The 23,318-nt window shown below is 44.7% G+C and overlaps 1 protein-coding gene across 4 annotated transcripts in view; it reads right to left on the bottom strand.

Moving 5' to 3' along the window:
* ST6GALNAC6 (ST6 N-acetylgalactosaminide alpha-2,6-sialyltransferase 6) overlaps positions 1-23,318 on the bottom strand; it is a 142,195-nt gene that overhangs the window by 65,532 nt on the left and 53,345 nt on the right. The window contains exon 2 of one of the 4 annotated variants that reach the window (XM_077478707.1): positions 1,327-1,467. The exons of the other annotated variants lie outside the window; for them this stretch is intronic. The gene's annotated coding sequence lies outside the window, so the exon portion shown is untranslated. The remainder of the gene's footprint in view (positions 1-1,326; positions 1,468-23,318) is intronic. 4 annotated transcript variants of the gene reach the window in all.

Below are 23,318 nucleotides of genomic sequence, written 5' to 3'. Positions count from 1 at the left end.
GGGCGCCCTCTCAACAATCTGCCTCCTCCTCGGAACCTGACAGTATAAGCCAGCCGTATGTCTGAGGCCGATAGATGTGCATCCCCTTTGGAGCTCTCTGTGCCAACAAGTTTCTGCCCTCGCACAAGCAGTGCAACAATTGCAGGAGGACTACTTCCAGTTGGAAGGTCGTCTGCAGCACCTGTCAGCACCACTAGCTCCATCGCATCAAGGCTCACCCTCTGCCAGCACATCAACTGCTTCTGCTCTGGAACGCACTACCTCTACCCATACAATAGTGGTCCCACCACCCAAACCCAGAGTGACAACCCCTGATCGCTTTACTGGGGACCAAAGGAAGTTCTGTTCCTTTAAAAATGCCTGTCTACTGCACCTGGTCCTGCAACCATGCACCTCCTTCATCGAGACCGTCAAGGTGGGGTGTCACTGTTAGCCAATGAATCCCAGGCCTGGGCCCACAGCCTATTGGAGAAAAATAACCCTGTCATCAGTTCCCTGGATTCATTCTTTGAGGTCATGACTCAACTGTTTGATGACCCACAGCGGGTGACCACCGCTGAATCCACCCTGCATACCCTGCAAAAAGGGCAGCGGCCACTGGAAGATTAAACGTGGTGGACTTCCGCAAGTGGTCCGTTGAGGATTAGCTACTGCCGCCACCTTGGAAGGTCTCATTCAAATCATAATCCAGCTTGACAGGCACTTGCGGGAGCGACGGTCCGAAACAGCTTAAGCTTTCAGGCCCACCTAGATGCTACCAAAGGTCGCTCCTGCCCCAGCAGCAGTGCCCAAATCCCCATCTCCTGCAGAATTGGAGCCTATGCAGATTGGCCTGGTCCCATCAGCTCTGTCTGTTGAGAAGAAGCTGCGGCGAAGACAAGCCAATCTCCACCTATACTGTGGGAGCATCGGCCACTTCCTCCGCAATTGCCCTATTCGTCCCAGTAAGCCATCTTCAAACATCCCTGCTCTCTCTCAAGTGACTGCAACCTGACCTACTCACCTGGTTCTCCCTGTTTCTCTACAGGTGGCAGAAGAGGTGATCTGACTTCCGGCAACAGTTGATTTGGGGGCCTGCAGTTGCTTCCTGGACCACGCACTGGCAACATCCCCCTTCTTCTTAAGGAACAGCACCTGACCATCCACCTGATTGACGGCTCCAAGCCCCGTTCCAGACCTGTCACCCAAGCCACCTCTCCTCTCCTCGTGTCCACTGAGTCTGGCCACCATGAGTTCCTCAGATTTGATAACTTACAGGGTTGTAAAGGTTTGTTTTTTATTTTCTAAATAGGTTGCTTTAAGCTAGTGCATTGTTGGTTCACTTACCTTTTCCATCGATTACCCTTCTAAATGTTTTTTTCTTTGTTTTCTTTGTCTGAATTTCTCACTTCCTGTTCCTCCTCAGTAAGCTGTTCAGTAAACTGTTCTGGCTGACTAAACACCGCTCGGATGATGGTGTGAAGTTTTCTGAGGAGAAACAGGAAGTGAGAAATTCAGACAAAGAAAAAAAACATTTAGAAGGGAAATCGAAGGAAAAGTTAAGTGAACTAACAATGCACTAGCTTAAAGGAACCCATTTAGAAAATAAAAAACGAAGCTTTACAACCCCTTTCAGTTCACCTATCTTTCCGGTTATCATAGGTATCCTATGGCTGCAGGCACACAATCCACATATCAACTGGACCAGAAAGGAGATCCACTTCTCCACTCCATACTGCCAGCAGCATTGCCTTCACCCCACACTTTGGGACCCTGCCTGTTGACTAACACTTCAGCCCAACGCCCACCAAGCGATGCCTATTGGAGAAAAATAACCCTGTCATCAGTTCCCTGGATTCATTCTTTGAGGTCATGACTCAACTGTTTGATGACCCACAGCGGGTGACCACCGCTGAATCCACCCTGCATACCCTGCAAAAAGGGCAGCGGCCACTGGAAGATTAAACGTGGTGGACTTCCGCAAGTGGTCCGTTGAGGATTAGCTACTGCCGCCACCTTGGAAGGTCTCATTCAAATCATAATCGTAACAAACGAACGTCATCACATTCCGAACAATTGGATTTTCCGACAACTTTGTCCGACCGTGTGTATGTAACACCAGTTTTGGACAAAATCCGTCTGAAAAAATCAGACAGATTTTGTGGTCGGAATGTCCAACCGTGTGTATAGGGGCTTAGGGCACATATTACAGTTATTCCTAAGGAGGGTAAGGACCGTGCTCAATGTAAAAATTATAAAATGATAGACCTATTTCATTATTAAATGTTGATTTAAAAAAATTTACACGGATATTAGCCCCAAGGCTACAACCTCTACTTGAAAATGTCATCCACCCTGATCAAAAGATGCAAAGGATAACACTACTAAAGCCTTAGATATTATTTACTTGGCCCATTCCCGTAAAATTCTATTGTGTTTATTATTCTCTGATGCAGAAAAGGCCTTTGACAGGGTGGATTGGATATTTTTGAAGGAGACTTTAACCCATATTGGCGTAGGGAAGGCATTTAGTAAATGGATAGAGGATATATACTCGGCTCCATCCGCGGTGTTAAGAATCAACGAGATGACTCATTTCAATATGAGTAATGGAACAAGACAAAGTTGTCCCTTGTCTCCACTGATTTTAATATTAACGCTTGAACCATTTTTGAGACATGTTTGACGAAGTACAGATATTCAAGGCTGTCTTGTTGATAAGTTTGAGCACAAAATTGCGGCCTGATGATGTATTATTTTTTATTACATCACCAGAAACTACGTTACCAAATTTATTAAGGGAATTTGATCGTTATAGCCTACTTTTGAATTTTAAAAATAGCGTTCAAAAAAAAGAAATATTCAACATCACGTTGTCAACTACACAAGTACAGGCTGTTCAATCCTCATTCTCTTTTACATGGGCATTGTCTTCTAGACATGTGCAGAGTAAAATATTTCGTTTTGGAATTTCGTTTTCGTCCGAAAACTTAATTTATTTAGTTACTCCCAAAATTCGTTTTTATTTATTTCGTTTTTCATTCAAAAATTGCATTCGTCCGAAAATCCACATGAATTACGGTCGAATCTGTCTTTAAGGCTTATGGTGTCTGTCGAATGTATAAAGAAGATTCGACGGAGCTAGTATATAGCATACTTTAGAACCCCTGTTAAAGTCTATGGGACTCCAACATTCAAAATCTAAAGTGCTAATTTTAAAGACTAATTTGCAAGTTACTGTCCTAAAAAGTGTTTGGGGACCCGGGTCCTGCCCCAGGGAACATGTATCAATGCAAAAAAAAAGTTTTAAAAACGTCCGTTTTTTCAGGAGCAGTGATTTTAATAATGATTATAGTGAAACAATAAATGTTTAATATTCCTTTAAATTTCGTAGGGGGGGGGGGGTGTCTATAGTATGCCTGTGAAGGGGCTCATGTTTCTGGTGCTTAGAACTGTCCCTGCACAAAGTGTCATTTATGCAGGAAAAAAAGTCCTTTAAAATCACTCGCAGCTTTTATGAATTGTCGGCTCCGTAATACAGAGAACACTCATTGAAAGTCATTGATAAAAAATAAAAAAAAATAAAAAAAAAGCGTGGGGGTCCCCCAAATTCAATTACCAGGCCCTTCAGGTCTGGTATGGATATTAAGGGGAACCCTGCCTCAAATTTAAGAAAAAATTTGACATGGGGTTCCCCCTAAATATCCATAACCAGACCCTTCAGGTCTGGTATGGATATTAAGGGGAACCCCGCATCAAATTTTAAAAAAAATTGACGTGGGGGTCCCCCTAAAAATCCATACCAGACCCTTTATCCGAGCACGCAACCTGGCAGGCCGCAGGAAAAGAGGGGGGACGAGAGAGCGGCCCCCCCTCCCTCCTGAACCGTACCAGGCCACATGCCCTCAACATTGGGAGGATGCTTTGGGGGTCTGTGACCCCTCAAAGCACCTTGTCCCCATGTTGATGAGGACAAGGGCCTCATCCCCACAACCGGGGCCGGTGGTTGTGGAGGTCTGCGGGTGGGGGGCTTATCAGAATCTGGAAGCCCCCTTTAACAAGGGGACCCCCAGATCCCGGCCCCCCCCCCCCTGTTTGAAATGGTAAGGGGGTACAAAAGTACCCCTACCATTTCACAAAGAAAGTGTAAAAAATAGTTAAATAAGACAAACACACTTTTGAAAAATATCTTTATTAAAAATACGGAGGGCGGGGCCACCCGTCACCTGACCCCGCCCCCTCTGACGCAAGGGGAAACCCAGGGTTCCCCGTGACGCATGGGTGGCCCCGCCCCCTCTGATGTAACGGAAACCTGCCTGTGTTACATCAGAGGGGTGCGGGGTCACCCATACGTCACAGGGAACCCCGGGTTTCCCCTTGCGTCAGAGGGGGGCGGGGTCAGGTGACGGGTGGCCCCGCCCTCCGTATATAAGAAACGTCAGGCCACCGGAATCCTTGCAGTGTCTCCTCCGCGGAGACAGAAGAAGGATGTATTCGCTGCGCTGGATGAGATGAGCCATCGCTGGAGAGATGACCGTCCGTCGCTGGATAGCAAGAGTGGATTACCGCCGCTGGAATCTTTTATTTTTTATTTTTTTTATTTTTAATAAAGATATTTTTCAAAAGTGTGTTTGTCTTATTTAACTATTTTTTACACTTTCTTTGTGAAATGGTAGGGGTACTTTTGTACGCCCTTACCATTTCAAACAGGGGGGGGGGGGCGGGATCTGGGGGTCCCCTTGTTAAAGGGGGCTTCCAGATTCTGATAAGCCCCCCACCCGCAGACCTCCACAACCACCGGCCACGGTTGTGGGGATGAGGCCCTTGTCCTCATCAACATGGGGACAAGGTGCTTTGAGGGGTCACAGACCCCCAAAGCATCCTCCCAATGTTGAGGGCATGTGGCCTGGTACGGTTCAGGAGGGAGGGGGGGCGCTCTCTCGTCCCCCCCTCTTTTCCTGCGGCCTGCCAGGTTGCGTGCTCGGATAAAGGGTCTGGTATGGATTTTTAGGGGGACCCCCACGTCAATTTTTTTTTAAATTTGACGCGGGGTTCCCCTTAATATCCATACCAGACCTGAAGGGTCTGGTTATGGATATTTAGGGGGAACCCCACGTCAAATTTTTTCTTAAATTTGAGGCAGGGTTCCCCTTAATATCCATACCAGACCTGAAGGGCCTGGTAATTGAATTTGGGGGACCCCCATGCTTTTTTTTATTTATTTATTTATTTTTTTATCAATGACTTTCAATGAGTGTTCTCTGTATTACGAAGCCGACAATTCATAATAGCTGCGAGTGATTTTAAAGGACTTTTTTTCCTGCATAAATGACACTTTGTGCAGGGACAGTTCTAAGCACCAGAAACATGAGCCCCTTCACAGGCATACTATAGACAAACCCCCCCCCCCCCCTACGAAATTTAAAGGAATATTACACTTTTATTGTTTCACTTTAATCATTATTAAAATCACTGCTCCCGAAAAAACGGCCGTTTTTAAAACTTTTTTTTGCATTGATCCATGTCCCCTGGGGCAGGACCCAAACACTTTTTAGGACAGTAACTTGCAGAATCTTTTCTCTCTGTCAAATCTTTTTTCTCTGTCGAATATTTTCTCTATATAATCTTGGACTAATAGAGGTAAGGTTAGGCACATTCGACCACAGGTTCTATAGACAGATTGTTATTGTCAGAGTCATGTCGAATCTCCTATTCTATATCGAACTGTTGTAACAATGAAAACGAAAATAAAGCATTTATTTATGTCGGATCTTTTGTTTTTCGGATTTTGTGCTTTCGTTATCGTTTGTCAAAACGAAAACGAAAATAGCTGAAATTCGGACGAAAATGCATTCGGACGAAAATGAATGCACATGTCTATTGTCTTCCTTGATATATCTAGGAGTCAAATTGACCTCCTCAGTAGATAATGTCTTTCAGGCAAATTTTCCACCGATATTGCGGGAACTCTCTTCTTTGGAAAGATTGAATAAAGGTCCCTACACATGGATGGGCAGGAATGCTATTATTAAAATTAATATCCTACCAAGATTATTGTATCTTTTCCAGACTCTGCCAATAGCTATTTCCGAGTCCTTTTTGAGATCATTACGTAGTGTTTTTAATAGATTTATCTGGGCAAAAAAAATCCCCGTTTATCCTTTTATTACTTGGCTATGCCAAAGGTATGGCTTTCCCAGACCCGATAAGATACTATAAAGCAGTACACCTCACTAGGGCTCTAGTTTGGTGTAGAGACAAGGGACATAAAACCTGGGTAGCGATTGAACAATCATGTACAGAGATCCCACTCCGATGTCTGCCATGGCTATGGCTAAGAACCCTGGGAACTTTAAGATACCACCCCCTGATAGGGGCAACCTTAAGAGTAATCCAACAAAGCTATATGTTTTCAGAATTGGATGGGGAGATCACGCGGCTCCATCCAGTTTGGGAAACCTGTCATTCCCCCCCCCCCCAGTTATACAGATAGCCATTTTAAACAAGCTCTGGGATGTGGTAAATTCCGTTTAGGGGACTTTCTTGAAGCATGAAGGTTGAAAACCTCAGCAGAAATATAGTTGCTGTTTAGTCTGCCATTGGATCCATGGCGGATGCAACAACTTACCCACTTTCTCAGCTCTCTTATCTGGGGGGAGAGATAGGACCGATTAAACACACCACTGGAAAAACCTATGTCTGATAGAAAAACCTACCGCCCATGGGGTATCTGAAGTATATAAAATACTAATAGACCCCCCTGTGGACTTTGCTCCTAGATTCCTTGAGAAATGGGAAAGAGACTTAGATACTACATTCTCTGAAGAGCAACAGAGCCAAATTCTATACTTTGCCCACTACTCTTCAACAGCTAGTAACTACCAAGAGCTATTTTTTTAAATCGTTACAAGATGGTACAAAGTTCCATCAATACTTAAGAAAATCTATCCGGAAAAGACAAATACTTGTTTTGGAGAGTCAGAGGGCAATGTGCTTCATATTTTCTGGTCACGTCGGAATTTAGTAGATTTCTGGCTTAAAGTGCGAGACATTACAAGACAGTTAACAGATTATGATTTGGGAATAGATCCAGCAAGATACCTTCTTTCAGACTTTTCAAAACGTAAGTACCGAAATTCGTTGATCGCTCATCTGTATCCCAGCCCTATGGAAGTGGGAGGCACCCCCCTCGATCTTGATGTGGCCTAAAAAAAATAGCCAACATATATGCTTTGGAAAAAGGTATTGCAATTACCCATGGTAAAGAGGAGAAAAGTAATTTAAAGTGGAAACAATGGTCCCTTTTTGTATGTACCAGGGAATATGGCTGTGTGCTTGTGGATGGGGAGCGGGTGGGGGAGGGAGAAGAGGGAAACCAATTCTCCCTCTTTTTTTTTTCCCTTTCTCCGTCCCCCTTCTCCTTATTTCCTGTCCTGGTAAATTATACCTGTGCATAAGTTAGGGGGGGAGAAAAAAAGAAGGAAAACCTCCTTTTTTTTAACACTTTCTCTCTTTATCCCTCTTTCTTTCTTTTTTTTTTCTTCATCAATATCGGTCATATAAATATTGGACGTAAATAGAACTGATTTATGTTAAGATATACTCTGTGATATGCATGCAACCAAAGTGTGTTTGTTTATATGTATTAAAATTGTTGCAAAAAATAAAATATAGAATTAAAAAAAAGACCATCATGGCCGCCACAGTGCACAGTGTGACTGATGTGGGCAGTACTTCCGGGTCTATTTAAGCCTGCTGTTGGAGCCGCTGGATTGTGAGCTTCCTAGTGTTTCCTGTTACTGACCCGGCTTGTTTGACTTCTGCTTCTGATCCGCTCCTGATTAACCTTTAACTTGCACCACCGACTTCACTCCTGTCTGCTCCTTCATCTTCATCTGTACTCAGTCTCTGGCATTTCTGGACTGATCTCTTGTGTATGACCCCTGGCTTGTCTTTAGTTCTTGCTACCGGTTTGTGCCTACTGATGCCTTCTGCCCGGCACCCCGCACTCAGTGGCTCTGAGGGTCATCCCAGTCATCCCAGCAACTACCAGTGTACTCCAAGTGACCAGCTCATCGCCAACAACACCTGGCAAACCGTGAACCTTTGGGCACTGCTCCCCCTGTATCACTCCAGGGGAGCACTGCACTTAGCCGCAAGGGGCACCCTCTCAACAATCGGCCTCCTCCTCAAAACCTGACACTTTCACTAGAAATGTATTGTGCGCACAAATGCCTGAACATGAATATGCACAACTACGTGTATAAATATGCGCGAATGCGTGCAAAGCAAACGCCTGAAATAAGGTCCAAAAAAGAAGATGCTTAAACATCAGTACCATGTACAAGAGACCTAAACCGGATCTCTTCCAGCCACTCCGTTTAGTTGCATGCATGCCAGCAATGGTTGTATGACAATTATCAGGTCGGGCTTCCTGATGGGGACAAAGCTGGAGCATGCCTGTGCAATAAGCATTGCAGCTTTTAGCCTTTAATGGTAGCAATTGTGACAGGGAGACAAGCAATTAGAGCAACTGCAAGAGACAGGGACAGAGTTGACACCCTATAACAGGAAGTGCTTTTCCCAGAATCTTCATGGCAGAATCACTGAATATAGTAACCACTTGCCGACTGCCCTATAGCAGTTTTGCTGCTATAGAGTGGGCACTGTGTGCATGATCACGTATATATATATACATGATCCTGCACTTCTGGGTAGGGTGCGTGAATGTCCACCGCTCTTACTGCGATTATACACAGCGGGAGCCAATCAGCAGGTACAGTGGACTCTATGTTGATTTCCTCTGATGTTAACACCTTTCCAGCCAGTGTCATAAGTACATCACTGTATTAGTGTGACTGGTGTCAGAATGTCCCAGCATTATCGCAGTCCCGCTAAAAGTCTCTGAACCCTGCCATTACTAGTAAAAAAATAAATAAAATTATCCATAGTTATATATACGCTATAACTTTTGCGCAAACCAACCAATATTTGCTTATTAGGATTTTTTCCCAAAAATATGTAGCAGAATACATATTGGCCTAAATTGATGAAGAAATTGGATTTATTTTTTTTGGATATGTTTTATAGCAAAAAGTAAAAAAGAAAATTGCCAAAATTGTCGGCCTTTTTTTGTTTATAGTGCAAAAAATAAGGCAGAGGTGATCAAATATCACCAAAAGAAAGGGTACTGTGTCGCAAGACTGGCCAGGAAGGGAGGTAAATCTTCTGGAGATCAAGTGGTTAATGAAAGCTGCAGATTAAAAAATATTGAAATTGACTTTACACTTGGGTAAATTGCATTTTTATCCCAAGATGGCACACCAAATCAGCCAAGGACAGAAATAGAGAAATGGGTGCTTGAAACTGCCCCACTTCCCACCTCAGGGTGAAAAGCTGAACTCCAGGCAAACTGCACAGGTTAAAGTGTTACTAAACCCAGGAGCTTGCATTCACTATATCTGCTTTCCCACAGTACACAGAACATGGAAATGCAATAGTTTTAGTAAACATAAACTGCCAAACACCTTTTCTCATCAGCAGTCTATAGAAGTCTTGTAACGTCTATCAGTGCCTGGTTAAAGCTTGTAGCAGGAGTTTTCATTCTGCACTGGCTGTCCTATCAGGATGCAGGACCCTTGATCCTCTGTCAGGACAGTGCTGCTTGTCCCTGTGCTGATCACATGCACTCTCCCAAGAAAAAAAAAATGAAATTCGCTAGCAATACCCATCAAACTGAGCATGTGCAGCCTGACTTCATTTACTCCGTCTTATCTGGACACGTTTTAGGGGCAACACAAGAAGGGGAGGATCAGAGAAGACCGGATCAAACATCCTTTTTACAAAAACCAGAGGATTATAACCTCTTAGGTTTCACAGTGAGTATAACAAGCATGCTTTACTGTATATACAGACTGATTTTACTTGTGGGTTTAGTAACACTTTAACCACTTGGGTACCGCGCTATTGCAAAATGACGGCAATAGCGCGGACCCACATTTCCGGGACTACGTCTATTGACGTCATCCCGGATACGAGCGGCCTGCGCGCCCCCTGAGGGGCGCGCGCGGCGCGCTCTGTGATCGGCGAGTCCGTGAGACTCGCCTGATCACCGATCCGTGTAAGGGGTCGATCCCGACCCCTTATCACGTGATCAGCTGTCAGCCAATGACAGCTGATCATGTGATAAAACGGAGCCGGTAATCGGCTAGTATTCCTCCTCGCGCTGACAGCGCGAGGAGAAAAAAAAAAAAGCCGATCGCCGGCGGCCGTGTTCGGGACATCAGTCCCGATCACGGCCAGCAATTTAAATGGACACCTGCCCCCTGCCAGTGCCCACCTGCCACCCGCAGTGCCATCCTGAAATAAAGTAAGTGCCCCCCTGTCAGTGCCACCCAGCAGTGCCCATAGTGCCCACAGTGCCACCCAGCAGTGCCCACAGTGCCACCCAGCAGTGCCCACAGTGCCACCCACAGTGCCACCCAGCAGTGCCACCCACAGTGCCACCCAAAATCTGCCTCAAAGGTGCTGCACCCCAGTGCCGCCCATCAGTGCCCATCAGTGCCCAGCAGTGCCGCCCATCAGTGCCCAGCAGTGCCACCTATCAGAGCCACCTATCAGTGCCACCTATCAGTGCCCATCAGTCCCATCTATCTGTGGTACCTATCAGTGCCCATCCGTGCCACCCATCCGTGCCACTTATCCGTGCCACCCATCCGTGCCATCTTATCTGTGCCCATCTTTGCCCATCAGTGCCGCCTTATCTGTGCCCATCGGTGCCGCCTTATCTGTGCCTATTAGTGCCGCCTTAACTATGCCTATCAGTGCCCACCAGTGCAGCCTATCAGTGCCCACCAATGCAGCCCATCAGTGCCCACCAATGCAGCCCATCAGTGCCCACCAATGCAGCCTATCAGTGCCGCCTAATCAGCGCACTTCAATGAAGGAGAAAAATGACCCGTTTGCAAAATTTTATAACAAACTATTAAAACATGATTTTTTTTTTTTTGCATCTTTTTTTGTTTGTTTAGCAAAAAATAAAACTCCGAGCTGTAACTAAATACCACCAAAAGAAAGCTCTATTTGTGGGAAAAAAATGATAAAAATTTCATTTGGGTACAGTGTTGTATGCCCGCGCAATTGTCATTCAAAGTGCATCAGCGCTAAAAGCTGAAAATTGGTCTGGGACTGAGGGGGGTTTAAGTGCCCAGTAAGCAAGTGGTTAAATACATTTATGAGAACTGTTTTACCTGCCAAAGGATTTGTAATTCTGTCCACCCACTGCTGAGATGTACTTGGCTCTGCCACACAGCACAGCACTGTCTAAGAGAAGCTGATCTTTCTCTGCTATAGTTTAACTTACACGTCTCCTCTTCACCTTACACCCTGTGACTGCAGAATGAAAAGAGAAACCGCATGCAGATAAACTTATCTCTCTGATACTCTGCTTTCTCCTGCTCTCAGCATGCTTGCACTGCAGAACACCCTACTGTTTATTGCCCCCCCTCTAAACCCACCAGTATGGAGGTTCGAGGTGATGAAGGGTTCTCACTGACTTCTATCTGTTCATGCTTTGGCAAACCGGCAAACCAAATGGCCGTTCACTTACCCATGGTAGTGAAACCTTTTGGCTGTGCAGGAAGTCATTCCTTGGTGGTTGTATTACTACTATCTGTAATGAATGACAGCTTCCCATTTGGAGATGTGGTTATGAGGATGCTAGCAGCAGCCGGCCTATTCAGCTGATTGTAAACAGTGGCGCTGGGGATGCTGGCTAACTTCATGTGGCCATAATAGGACAAGGATATCAGGCAGCATCCTATGTCCCATTGTTTACAAGGGATACCCCAGCCAGTAGTGAATGGGTCCTGGACTGTGTCATTGGTTCATAAGGAAATAGCTGGCATCCTACCAAACACTATCCTGCTGTGAATGACAGTGTTGATGTTTTGCTGCCATTTGAGGCAAGAGGATGTGCAGGAAAGGTTCTTCATGGAACATTTACTTCTTGGGCGATTTGTTTTTGGACACTGTGGGACATAATTCTTTAAAAATTGTGGGACCTGATGGGTCTGGTATGCCTTTTAGTTAGTACTTTTTTGTGGTTTTATACTGCATGGGGTCCAGTGGTGGCTGCTGCTAAACTTTTTTTTGGGGGGGGGCGGGGGGTGGCAAACAACCCCCCCAGGTCCGCACTCACCCCTCCATGGTCTCCCCAAACTCAGCCCTTCGTGGTCCTTCTGCACTCAGCCCTCCACGGTCTCCCCCGCACTCAGCCGTCCGCGGTCTCCCCCGCACTCAGCCGTCCGCGGTCTCCCCCGCACTCAGCCGTCCGCGGTCTCCCCCGCACTCAGCCCTCCGCGGTCTCCCCCGCACTGAGAACTCCACAATCCCCCCCTGCACTCAGCCCTTCACGGTCCCCCTGCACTGAGCCCTCCACAATCCACCCCCCCACACTCATCCCTGCACGATCCCCCCCCCACACTCAGCCCTGCACAATGCCCCCCCCCCGTACTCAGCCCTGCACAATCGCCCCCACACTCAGCCCTCCCGATCCCCCCCCCCCCTTACACTCAGACCCTCTGATTTCCTTGGCTTCTCTTCCCGGGCAATCTGATCTGCCACTGGTCCTGATTGGCTGGGAGAGGAAGCGGGAAGACAATAGTGAATATTGATTCGCTAGTGTCACAAGTGGGTGCCCAACCTTTTTCAAGCCAATTAGAGCTTCAGGCTCTAATCATGTGGCTTGAAAAAAAACCTCATAGAAACCTATGAGTCCGGCGCCCTGCATGAAAACTAGAGGGGCGTCGCTCCTTATGGATCGGCCGCTCCTGTGGGGTCCCCCTTACAATCCATACCAGACTTATCCTATGTAGGGTTCTGGTATAGGTGTTGAAGGGAATACCCAGCTGCTTGTTTACAGACCAAACTAAGTAGCTGGTAAATGTCATTTACCAGCAATTTCAATAAAGGATTAATGTTACCACAACACACCACACCTAAAGCATGTTACTGTACAGTGCATTTTGTTTCCTTTTTATAAATGTTTCTTTAGCTTTAGTACATACGGTAATACAGTTGTGTGACTTCTGAGGCAAGTTTAGGGCATTCCCCATGCATGTTATATGAAGAATGTTGTAATTTAAAGTGGTTGTAACCCCTTACATATACCCAGTGAAGTGACTATTGTAAGATGATACAAAAAGATGTATCTTTTGTACCTGTTTATCTTCAGCCCCATTTTCTCTACAGCCATTCTAATTGCAGAATATATACAGCCTCTCTGAGCTTCAGAAGGCAGGGGGCTGGGAGCTAAGATTAAACTCTGCAGATCTCAGTGAGAGCTGATTGAAGGGAAGGGACACACACCTCTGTACACAAGAACAGGCTGTGTGCGGAAGCTCCTTCTCTTGTCACCTTTTTTCTCTTTGTATCAGAAAAACTTGTCAGAGGTGACTTATGCAGATAGCAGAGAAACAAGTCGCAGAGAGAAATTACACTTGGTGTTCCTTTCCTATTTGGTCCCTTTCCTATTAGCCTTAACCGGATTACGCCTAGCCTCTTGTAGATCTGGGTGGACATCATATGATGTCCTCCTGGATCGCGTAACGGTGCTATCTGTCAACGGCCGTGTTTATGGGACAGGGCCGAAGAATGATCAGTGTACTGGCTTGTTGCCGGTACCATGTGACCGCAGTGACTAATCACAGCAGGTCACATGACAGGTGTACACAATAGACAGCTTTCTTTCATGCCATCTAATGTGTACAACTGTGTTGCTAGCTGTGATTGGTCAACTTCTAAAAACCCACCATGCCTCCTACTAAATACCATGGACTGTCTGCTTTCCAAAAATGAGTCATTTGAGGGGTATTTCTACTGTCCTGGCATTTTAGGGCCTCAAGAAATGAGAAAGGCTATTAGTACGTCAGGATTGATCCATTTTCAGATATATACAATCGTTTGTAGACTCTATAACTTTCCTACAGACTAAATAATATACACTGATTTGGGTTATTTTTACCAAATAAATGTAGCAGAACACATTTTCGGCTTAGTTTATCAACAACAATTTTTTTTTTTTTTTTTCAAAATTGTCAGTCTTTTTTTTTTCCGTTTATTTAGCAAAAAACAAAACAAAAAAAGTGATTAAATACCACCAAAAGAAATCTCTAATTGTGTGAACAAAATTATAAAAATTTAGTTTGGGTACAGTGTTGTATGACTGCGCATTTGTCATTCAAAGTGCGACAGCGTTGAAAGCTGAAAATTGTCCTGGACTGGTAAAAGTGCCTGGTATTGAAGTGGTTATATATAGGTACAATTAATTTGCTGGATTTACCATATTTCCCTTAGACCTCAATAGGTTTTGGGGTCATTATCCATTTCCACACTTTTTTTTTAACTATTCAGCAAACTTCCCTAAAACCAAATCCAGGCACAATTGGCTCATCTCTACTTCAGTACAAACAAATCCATCTAGCTCAAACATATACTGCTTGCGTTTACAAAATTATATTCAGTTATGTACAGTGCCTTGAAGTTTTCCACATTTTGTCATGTTACAACCAAAAACTTAAATGCATTCTATTGGGATTTTATGTGATAGAGTAGACCAACACAAAGTGGCAGGAAAATGATAAATGGTTTTCCAATTTTTTTTACAAATAAATATGTGAAAAGGGTGGGGTGCATTTGTCAGCCCCCTTTACTCTGATACCCCTAACTAAAATCTAGTGGAACCAATTGCCTTCAGGGGTCACCTAATTAGTATATAGAGTCCAACAGTGTGAAATGTAATCTCAGTATAAATACAGCTGTTCTGTGAATCCCTTAGTGAACAAACAGCATCATGAAGACCAAGGAACACACCAGACAGGTCAGGGGTAAAGTTGTGGAGAAGTTTAAAGCAAGGTTAGGTTATAAAAAAAAATATCCCAAGCTTTGAACATCTCCCAGAGCACTGTTCAATCCATCATCCAAAATGGAAAGAGTATGGCACAACTGCAAACCTACCAAGACATGGCTGTCCACCTAAACTGACAGGCCGGGCAAGGAGAGTATTAATCAGAGAAGCAGCCAAGAGGCCCATGGTAACTCTGGAGAAGCTGCAGAGATCCACAGCTCAGGTGGGAGAATCTGTCCACAGGACAACTAATAGTCGTGCACTCCACAAATCTGACCTTTATGCAAGAGTGGCAAGAAAAAAAGCCATTGTTGAAAGAAAGCCATAAGAAGTTCCCATTGCAGTTTGCGAGAAGCCATGCGGGGGACACAGCAAACATGTGGAAGAAGGTGCTCTGATCAGATGAGACCAAGATTGATCTTTTTGGCCTAACAACAAAACTATGTGTTTAGCAGAAAACTAACACTGTACATCACCCTGAACACATCATTGTTCAAAAAACCATGCTTTTCTTCAGCAGGAACTGGGAAGCTGGTCAGAGTTGATGGGAAGATGGATGGAGCCAAATACAGAGCAATCTTAAAAGAAAACCTTTTAGTCTGCAAAAGACTTGAGCCCGGGGTGGAAGTTCCAGCAGGACAACAACCCTAAACATACCGCCAGAGCTACAATAGAATGGTTTAGATCAAAGCATATTCATGTTTTAGAATGGTCCAGACCTAAATCCAACCTGTGGCAAGACTAGAAAATTGCTGTTCAGACACTGTCCATCTAATATGACAGAGCTTGAGCTATTGTGCAAACAAGAATGGGCAAAAATTTCACTCTCTAGATGTGCAAAGCTGGTAGAGACATCCCCAAAAAGACTTGCAGCTGTAATTGCAGTAAAAGGAGGTTCTACAAAGTATTCACTCAGGGGGGCTGAATACACGCCACACTTTTCACATATTTATTTGTAAAACATTTTGAAAATAATTTTAATTTTCCTTCCACAATTATGTGCCACTTTGTGTTGGTCTATCACATAAAATTCCAATAAATACATTTAAGTTTTTGGTTGTAACCTGACAAAATGTGGAAAATGTAAGGGGTATGAATACTTATTTAAGGAACTGTATTAGGGCTGAGTCGTACCCCAGCAGTGCATTAACGCACAATAGAATACGTTATGCATTGGGTTAAGGCAGCCCATTCCTTATAATTAGGTTGCTAACACACCACAAGTCATAAATTGCATATGACCCATTTTGGAAATGTAGCTGTTGTGCGCTGCGTGTTGGGGTACCATTCAGAATAAATAACAGTGCAATGCACTACACATAAAAAAGTGTGTTGCTATTGCATTGCATCCTCAGTAAATGCTAAAAGTGTTTATTGATCCATTCAGTAACCAATGAAGGTGCTTTGCCTGTTTATTGAATGGATCAATAAATGCTTTCACTGTTTTATGAAGATGCTTTTACTATTTATTATTTTTGGCATCCTTCCTTGCAATTTGTAAACTGCAGCCGTTGCTATTTATTCAGATGTGGGCCTTCAAATCCATGTTACCCCCTTTGGAATTTCTGTAGCTTGTACAGGATATACCGTAATGGTATATGCGACCATCTTTACTATATTGGGGGGATTTGTTGTTTGTATGTGTGGTTTTTACTGATTTTATCAGTTCGGTTGCGGTCTATTTTAATACTAATAAAGGTATAAGTGACTGTATTGGTGGTGCATGTACATTTTTTTTTCATTGTTGCATGCAAACAGTGGTAAATAACAATCTTCTCCCTAGGCCTGTAAATCAATAGACATCTAAGCATCTCATGGAAAAATGTTATCCCAGACCTCTAGGCCATATGACCACAGCAAAGCTTTAATCAGTTCCACAGCTTAAGTCTCTGACCTGCATGCTTATATAACATTGAAAATAAATACTCCAACAGACCAGAATTTCATAACCCTTCCATGGATAAACATTTAGTGTTAAAAAACCCAATTGAAAGAGAATTAGTCAAGATCTCGTCTGCACAATTTATTGAGCAGCATCCCGGCATGTCCTAAGCACACAAATCATCAGGATTATGCGTTTTAGATTGCAACCTGGTCTCTGATCTAAGCTATAATTAAAGAATAACCTATGCTAAATGTTTATTTTTTATTTATTTTTATTTTTTATTTTTTTTACTTTTGGGTAGGTTAGAGAGAGGTTAGAATCTCAGTTTTTTTATTGCTTGTATTGTGATATGGAGGAGGCACAATGGACATGTGGGTAAACTAATTGTTCTGTTTCTCTGGTCATACAGGAGCTTCTAAAGGGGTTCATGTACAAATACATCATATTACCAAAAGTATTGGCACACCTGCCATTGCACGCACATGTACTTTAATGGCATCCCTGTCTTAGTATGTAGGGTTCAATATTGAGTTGGCCACCCTTTACAGCTATAACAGCTTCAGCTCTTCTGGGAAGGCTGTCCACAAGGTTTAGGAGTGTATCTATGGGAACGTTTGACCATTCTTCCAGAAGTGCATTTGTGAGGTCAGGCACTGATGTTGGACGAGAAGGCCTGGCTCTCAGTCTTTGCTCTAATTTATCTTAAAAGCGTTCTATCGGGTTGAGGTCAGGACTCAGGCAGTCAGGTTCCTCCACCTCAAACTCACTCATCCATTTTTTTATGGACCTTGCTTTGTGCACTGGTCCAAAATAATTTGGTGGAGGGGGGATTATGGTGCGGGGTTGTTTCTCAGGGGTTGGGTTTGGCCCCTTAATTCCAGTGAAGGGAACTCTTAAGGCATCAGCATACCAAAACATTTTGGACAATTTCATGCTCCCAACAGTTAGGGGGTGGCCTCTTCCTGTTCCAACATCACTGCGTACCAGTGTACCAAACAAGGTCCATAAAGACATTAGACATGTGCATTCGTTTTCGTCCGAATGCATTTTCGTCCGAATGTCAGGTATTTTCGTTATTGTTTTAACAAACGATTACAAAAGTGCAGAATACGAAAAACGAAAGATCCGACATTAATAAATGCTTTTTCGTTTTCGTTGTGACAACAGTTCGATATAGATATGAGATTCGACATGACGCTGACAATAACAATCTGTGTCTATCTAACCTGTGGTCGAATGTGCCTAACCTTAAGTCTATTAGTCCAGGATTATTCTAGATGGAGAGAAAAGATTCGACAGAGAGAGAAAAGATTGCTGCTGGAATTGGGTGGGAGAAGTAAAATAAAAATAATGATGATGACGAATGTTATTGGATGATTGTAACCAAAGAGGAGCAGCAGTAAAATAGCTAGAACTAAGTACACACATATAGCCAACTTACGATTGCTAGCAGAGAGAGACACACACACTGAATCATTTCAGAAGACAGTCAATCTTAGCTGGTCCGTTTGTCAGAGAACCTGAATTATTTAGCAATTAAGCATAAGCACAGCAGCAGAACAATAGTGAAACAAGCTACAGTTAAACTTAACTTTTTCATAATAATCTGCTGCTATTGTGTTAGTATTGTGAACTTGATAGTGATACTAGTGTTGCTAGTGTTGTGATAGCCTCAAAGACTGCCTGTGTTGTGGGGGTGGGGGGGGGGGGTCTATTATTATAGATTCTATATTATAGATTGAGATTCTATATACCCTATCTTGTTACCTGTCTGATCAGTGATCACTATCACCAGTCCATTTTCTGTTTGAACTATATACATTCAACAAGCAGCGAAAAACATACAAAGGTCAAATCTTTGGCTTATGGTGTCTGTTGAAAGTTATAAGAAGATTCAACAGAGCAGCTAAACTATATGGAGTCATACAGTTTAGCTGCTCCGTCGAATCTTCTTTGAACATTCGACAGACACCATAAGCCTTCAATGACAGATTCGACCTTAATTCATTTGGATTTTCGGATGAATTTTTAACGAAAAACTAAATAAATAAAAGCGAATTTCAGGACTAACTAAATGTATTTTTCGGACGAAAATGAAATTCCGAAACAAAATATTTCAGTGTGCACATGTCTAAAAGACATGGATGAGTAGTAAATGATGTTATAGCTGAGTAGTAAATCCTGTATTACTAAAAAGACTCTGTGAATAAATTCCTCTGTAAATAGTACAGCAGTAGATAATTCAGCAACCAGTGAAAGAAACAATGTGTCAATCCTCTATCAGTTAAATTGTCTGGTCACCTCAGAATAAAAGAAAAAAAGGCCAACATCTCCTCACATCTAGACCAGGGTAGCTCCATTCCTCACGAGGTGATTATAGTGCTGGCTGTAACTCCCCCATAGGAATGTCCACAAATTGGGCTTCAGCATAGGGTAGAGATGCAGCCAGGACAGCCAATAAGACTACATTCACACTATGTGTGGTAACTGGAATTTTTATGCACTGGATCCACACCAGTCACCACAAGGGTACGAAGAAAATAACTGCAGTAATGTTGCATTTTTTTGCAATGGCTCCCACTTCTATCAATATGCCCAATGAAGAGCCACTGCTCTCATGCACGTTGCTGAATTGGCTTGGGTAAGAATAAGGGGGGGGGTCCTGCAGCAGAGATTTTTTTTTTTACCTTTATGCAAAGAATGCATTACGGTAAAAAACCTGGAGGCTTTAAAACCACATTAACCTCCCTGGCAGTATTCCCGAGTCTGGCTCGGGGTGGAGATTCTGTACCAAAAGCGGTAACCCCGAACCAGACTCGGGACCGCATCGCTGAATCCAGGAGGATGTTTACTTACCTTGTCCCTTGGATCCAGCGATGTCCCCGCGCTGTACGAGCGGCTCGTCCTCCACTCAATTCATCACGGAACCGACCCCCGTTCCCTGCGAGCGTTGCGACGCACGGGGATGGAGATTGGCGCCAAATTCAAAAAGTGAAACACACAGTATACATACAGTATAATGTAATCTTACAGATTACATTGCTGAATGTAATAATTTCACATCCCCTTTGTCCCTAGTGGTCTGCCCAGTGTCCTGCGTGGAGTTTTATATTATAAAAAAAATTTCTTTATGCCTGGTAAATGGAGATTGTCCATGGCAACCAAAACTGTCCCTTTACATCAAAAATGATTTTAGACCAGCTAGAAAACAGCGATAATAAATTGGAATCACTCGCAGAATTGAGCGATAGCGATTTGTGGGGAGATCTGTCATCAAATATTGAAAAGCAATGAAAGTGACAATTCTGCAACTGAGCACATTTCAGTGTTTTTGATTTGATTACATTATTGAATAATTTTTATTATTGTTATATTATTATTTGGTATAATTATTTATAGTTATTTATTATACTATAATTTATGATTTCATTTTTCTAACTTTATCATACCCGGGATGTCTACTAGACTCTGGTTTGGACAGATTTAAGTGAGTTTCCTAAGAATTATAGGACTACAATATAAAACACCAAATTTTCATGCAAAATAATTGTACCGCTTTTAGCACCTAAAATCTGAAATAATCGTACCGCCAGGGAGGTTAATGTGTAGGCAACCATCTAAAACGTGTCAGCATGATCCCTTTATGAAGTGCTGTAACTCCACTCAATAAGTTGATGAGGGGACTTAAATATTTCATGAGATTTCATTTCCTAAATGAGAAGTGCTTTCCTTTCACTCTGCTGATGGTGCAGTCCTGAGACTTTCTACAGTGAGGTTGCGCTGTAGTATTTTTTTTTCAAATAACAATTTATTTAGTTTTCGTGGTCGCATAACAAAAGTAGTAGTGCAGGCATACAGCAATAGTAACATGGCTTCCAAAACACAGGAGGCCCATTGTAAGTGGACAGTGCAGAAAAGTACAGTACCGGGAAATACAGCGGGATCAGACCAACCGACCCAGGGTGCACAGCAGGACGGAAGACACCAAAAGTCAGTTATCCGTGCTGGAAACCGAAATGCCACCCGGGGTCTGCTGCTTAGCTTACATGCCAAACTTAAAACAAAACAAGGACCATCAGTAGTATGAGCGAGAAGAGTGGAGGAGAGAAGAGGAGAGAGAAGGGAAGAAAGAGGGAAAGACAGAGAAAAGGAAATAGAGTGCCAACGGTCCACATCACCATGTCCACACCGGTTCACCATCAATCCTCCAGCAGCCGCCATCTCCCCCAGACCAGGTCATGCTCCTCAAGCCTGTCCCTCACCCTGGCAGTCATCTTCTCCATGAGCTCAACGTCCTTGATCCTGGAGTAAAGGGCCTCCCTAGACGGGGGCAATGGATTCTTCCAGTTAAGGGCTATCAGGCAGCGGGCCGCTGTCAGGATGTGCCTAAGGAGCTTCCGGCCCGGCCTAGTCAGAGCGGGTTGGAACAGGCCCATCAAGAAAAATTTGGGGGAGTGGGGTACAGGAACGTCGAATAGACGCTGGAGCAGCCCACGAGTCGTAAGCCAGTATGGGGCAATCAGGGGACAGGCCCAGTAGATATGGAACAGGGAGCCCCGCTCCCTCAGACATCGCCAGCAGCGATCCGAGGTAGAGGGATGTATCCTGTGGAGAATATCCGGGGTCTGGTACCAGAAGAAAATAATTTTGTAGAAATTCTCTTTGTACAATGTACACAGAGAGGATTTGGCTGCCTGGCGCCACACCCCCTGCCAGGTCTCAAGGGGGAGCTCCTCACCCAATTCCCCCTCCCAGCGTTTCATGTAGGAGTGCTTCCCCTTCGTTTGAAAGTGGTATGCGTTGAGGACGCTGTATATGTCTGAGATCAACCCTCTGCGATCCCGTCCTGCCAGGATTATCTGTTCAAAGGGAGAGGGCGGGGAGAACCGTAGGTGAGGGGCCCTAGATTGTGCAAAGTGCCTAATTTGTAGTTAGCTGTAGAACGTCTGATGGGGGAGGTCATGCTTAGCCTGGAGCTCCGAGAAGGACAACAGCCGTCGTGTTCTGGGGTCTACTAGGTGCCCCAAGTGGAACAGGTCACGCGAGGCCCAAGGCCAGGACATCTGGTGGGTCAAGCTGGTCGGTAGAGTCGGGTTATAGAGGAAGGAGGTCAGTAGGGAGAACTCCGAGTGGAGGCTGTGGTCGCGGGAGAGCTTCCGCCAGAGGAGACGAAGCTGGGCCATCGGCCCCAGTAGTCGACCCGAATCTATATCAATCCTCGCTCCCCATAAGAAACTGTTCGGGTGTACAGGAGCCAGCCAGATCTTTTCAATCTCCGACCACCTATTATAAGACTTCTGCGGAAACCAGGAGGCTATGGCCCGCAGCTGAGTGGCCTGGTAGTAGCGGACTAGGTCGGGGAACGCCAAACCGCCGTCAGAGCGCGAGCCCGTCAGGACAGAGCTCGGGACCCGGTGTTTTCTGTAGTTCCATACGAATTTCAACAGATCCTTATGAAGCGCGCGTAACTGTGCATACGGGACTGGGATCGGCAATGTCTGGAACAGATACAGGAGCTTGGGGAGGATCACCATTTTAATAGACGTGATCCGTCCTATGAGCGATATGTGGTGGGCCTTCCATTTACGTAGTAATTCCCTAATCGCCCGAAAGAGGGGGGGGGGAATTGGCCTGATACAGGGAGTGGAATGATGGCGTAAGGAGGACCCCCAAATATTTAAGGGAAGAGCTTTCCCATTTGTACGGGAAAGCGGAGCGTAGGCAGGTCGTCTCAGACGCCCCCATGTTTAGGGGGAGGGCCACCGATTTGGACGGGTTAATTTTGTAGCCGGAGAGTTCCCCATAGCGGTCCAGCTCGGAGTGGAGGTTGGGGAGTGAGATCCCGGGCTGAGCCAAGGTAAGGATAACGTCATCTGTGAAGAGCGAAATCTTGAATTCCTTGCCCCTGACCGGGATCCCCCGAATATCGGGGTTGCTTCTAACGGCAGCCGCCAGAGGCTCCACACATAGAGCAAAAAGGAGAGGAGAGGGCGGACAGCCCTGGCGGGTGCCATTAGTGATAGTAAAAGTAGAGGACGTGGCAAAGGGGGTTTTAACCTGCGAGGAGGGGGTGGTGTAGAGGTGCCGCACCGCTCGCAGATACGGGCCCCGGAAGCCCATGCGGTGTAGCGTGGCCTCCATAAAAGGCCAGCTGAGGCGGTCAAACGCCTTCTCGGCGTCTAAACTGAGAACCAAAGATCCTAGGTTATCCCTATTCGCCACGTCAATAAGATCAATGATCTTTCTAGTGTTATCCCCTGCCTGTCTCAAGGGGACAAATCCCACTTGGTCCTTGTGTATTAGGGAAGGGAGGATTGTGTTAAGGCGATTCGCTAGGAGCTTCGTAAAAATTTTCAAATCAGCGTTCAGCAGGGCTATAGGTCGGTAACTAGCGCAAACAGTCGGGTCTTTGTCTGGCTTGGGAATAAGGGAGATAAACGAGCCTAGCATGTCGGTCGGGACCGGGGTCTGCTGGAGAAAGGAGTTGAAAAGCTTGGTCATGTACGGGCTTAAGAGGGGTATAAACGCCTTGTAGTATTCATAGGGGAG

Source organism: Lithobates pipiens, unplaced genomic scaffold (assembly GCF_037356315.1).
Source record: "Lithobates pipiens isolate NorthernLeopardFrog02 unplaced genomic scaffold, aLitPip1_a1.2 Scaffold_1, whole genome shotgun sequence".
In the NCBI taxonomy this organism is placed as follows: Eukaryota; Metazoa; Chordata; class Amphibia; order Anura; family Ranidae; genus Lithobates; species Lithobates pipiens.
This window is presented reverse-complemented; position numbering and strand designations above follow the sequence as displayed.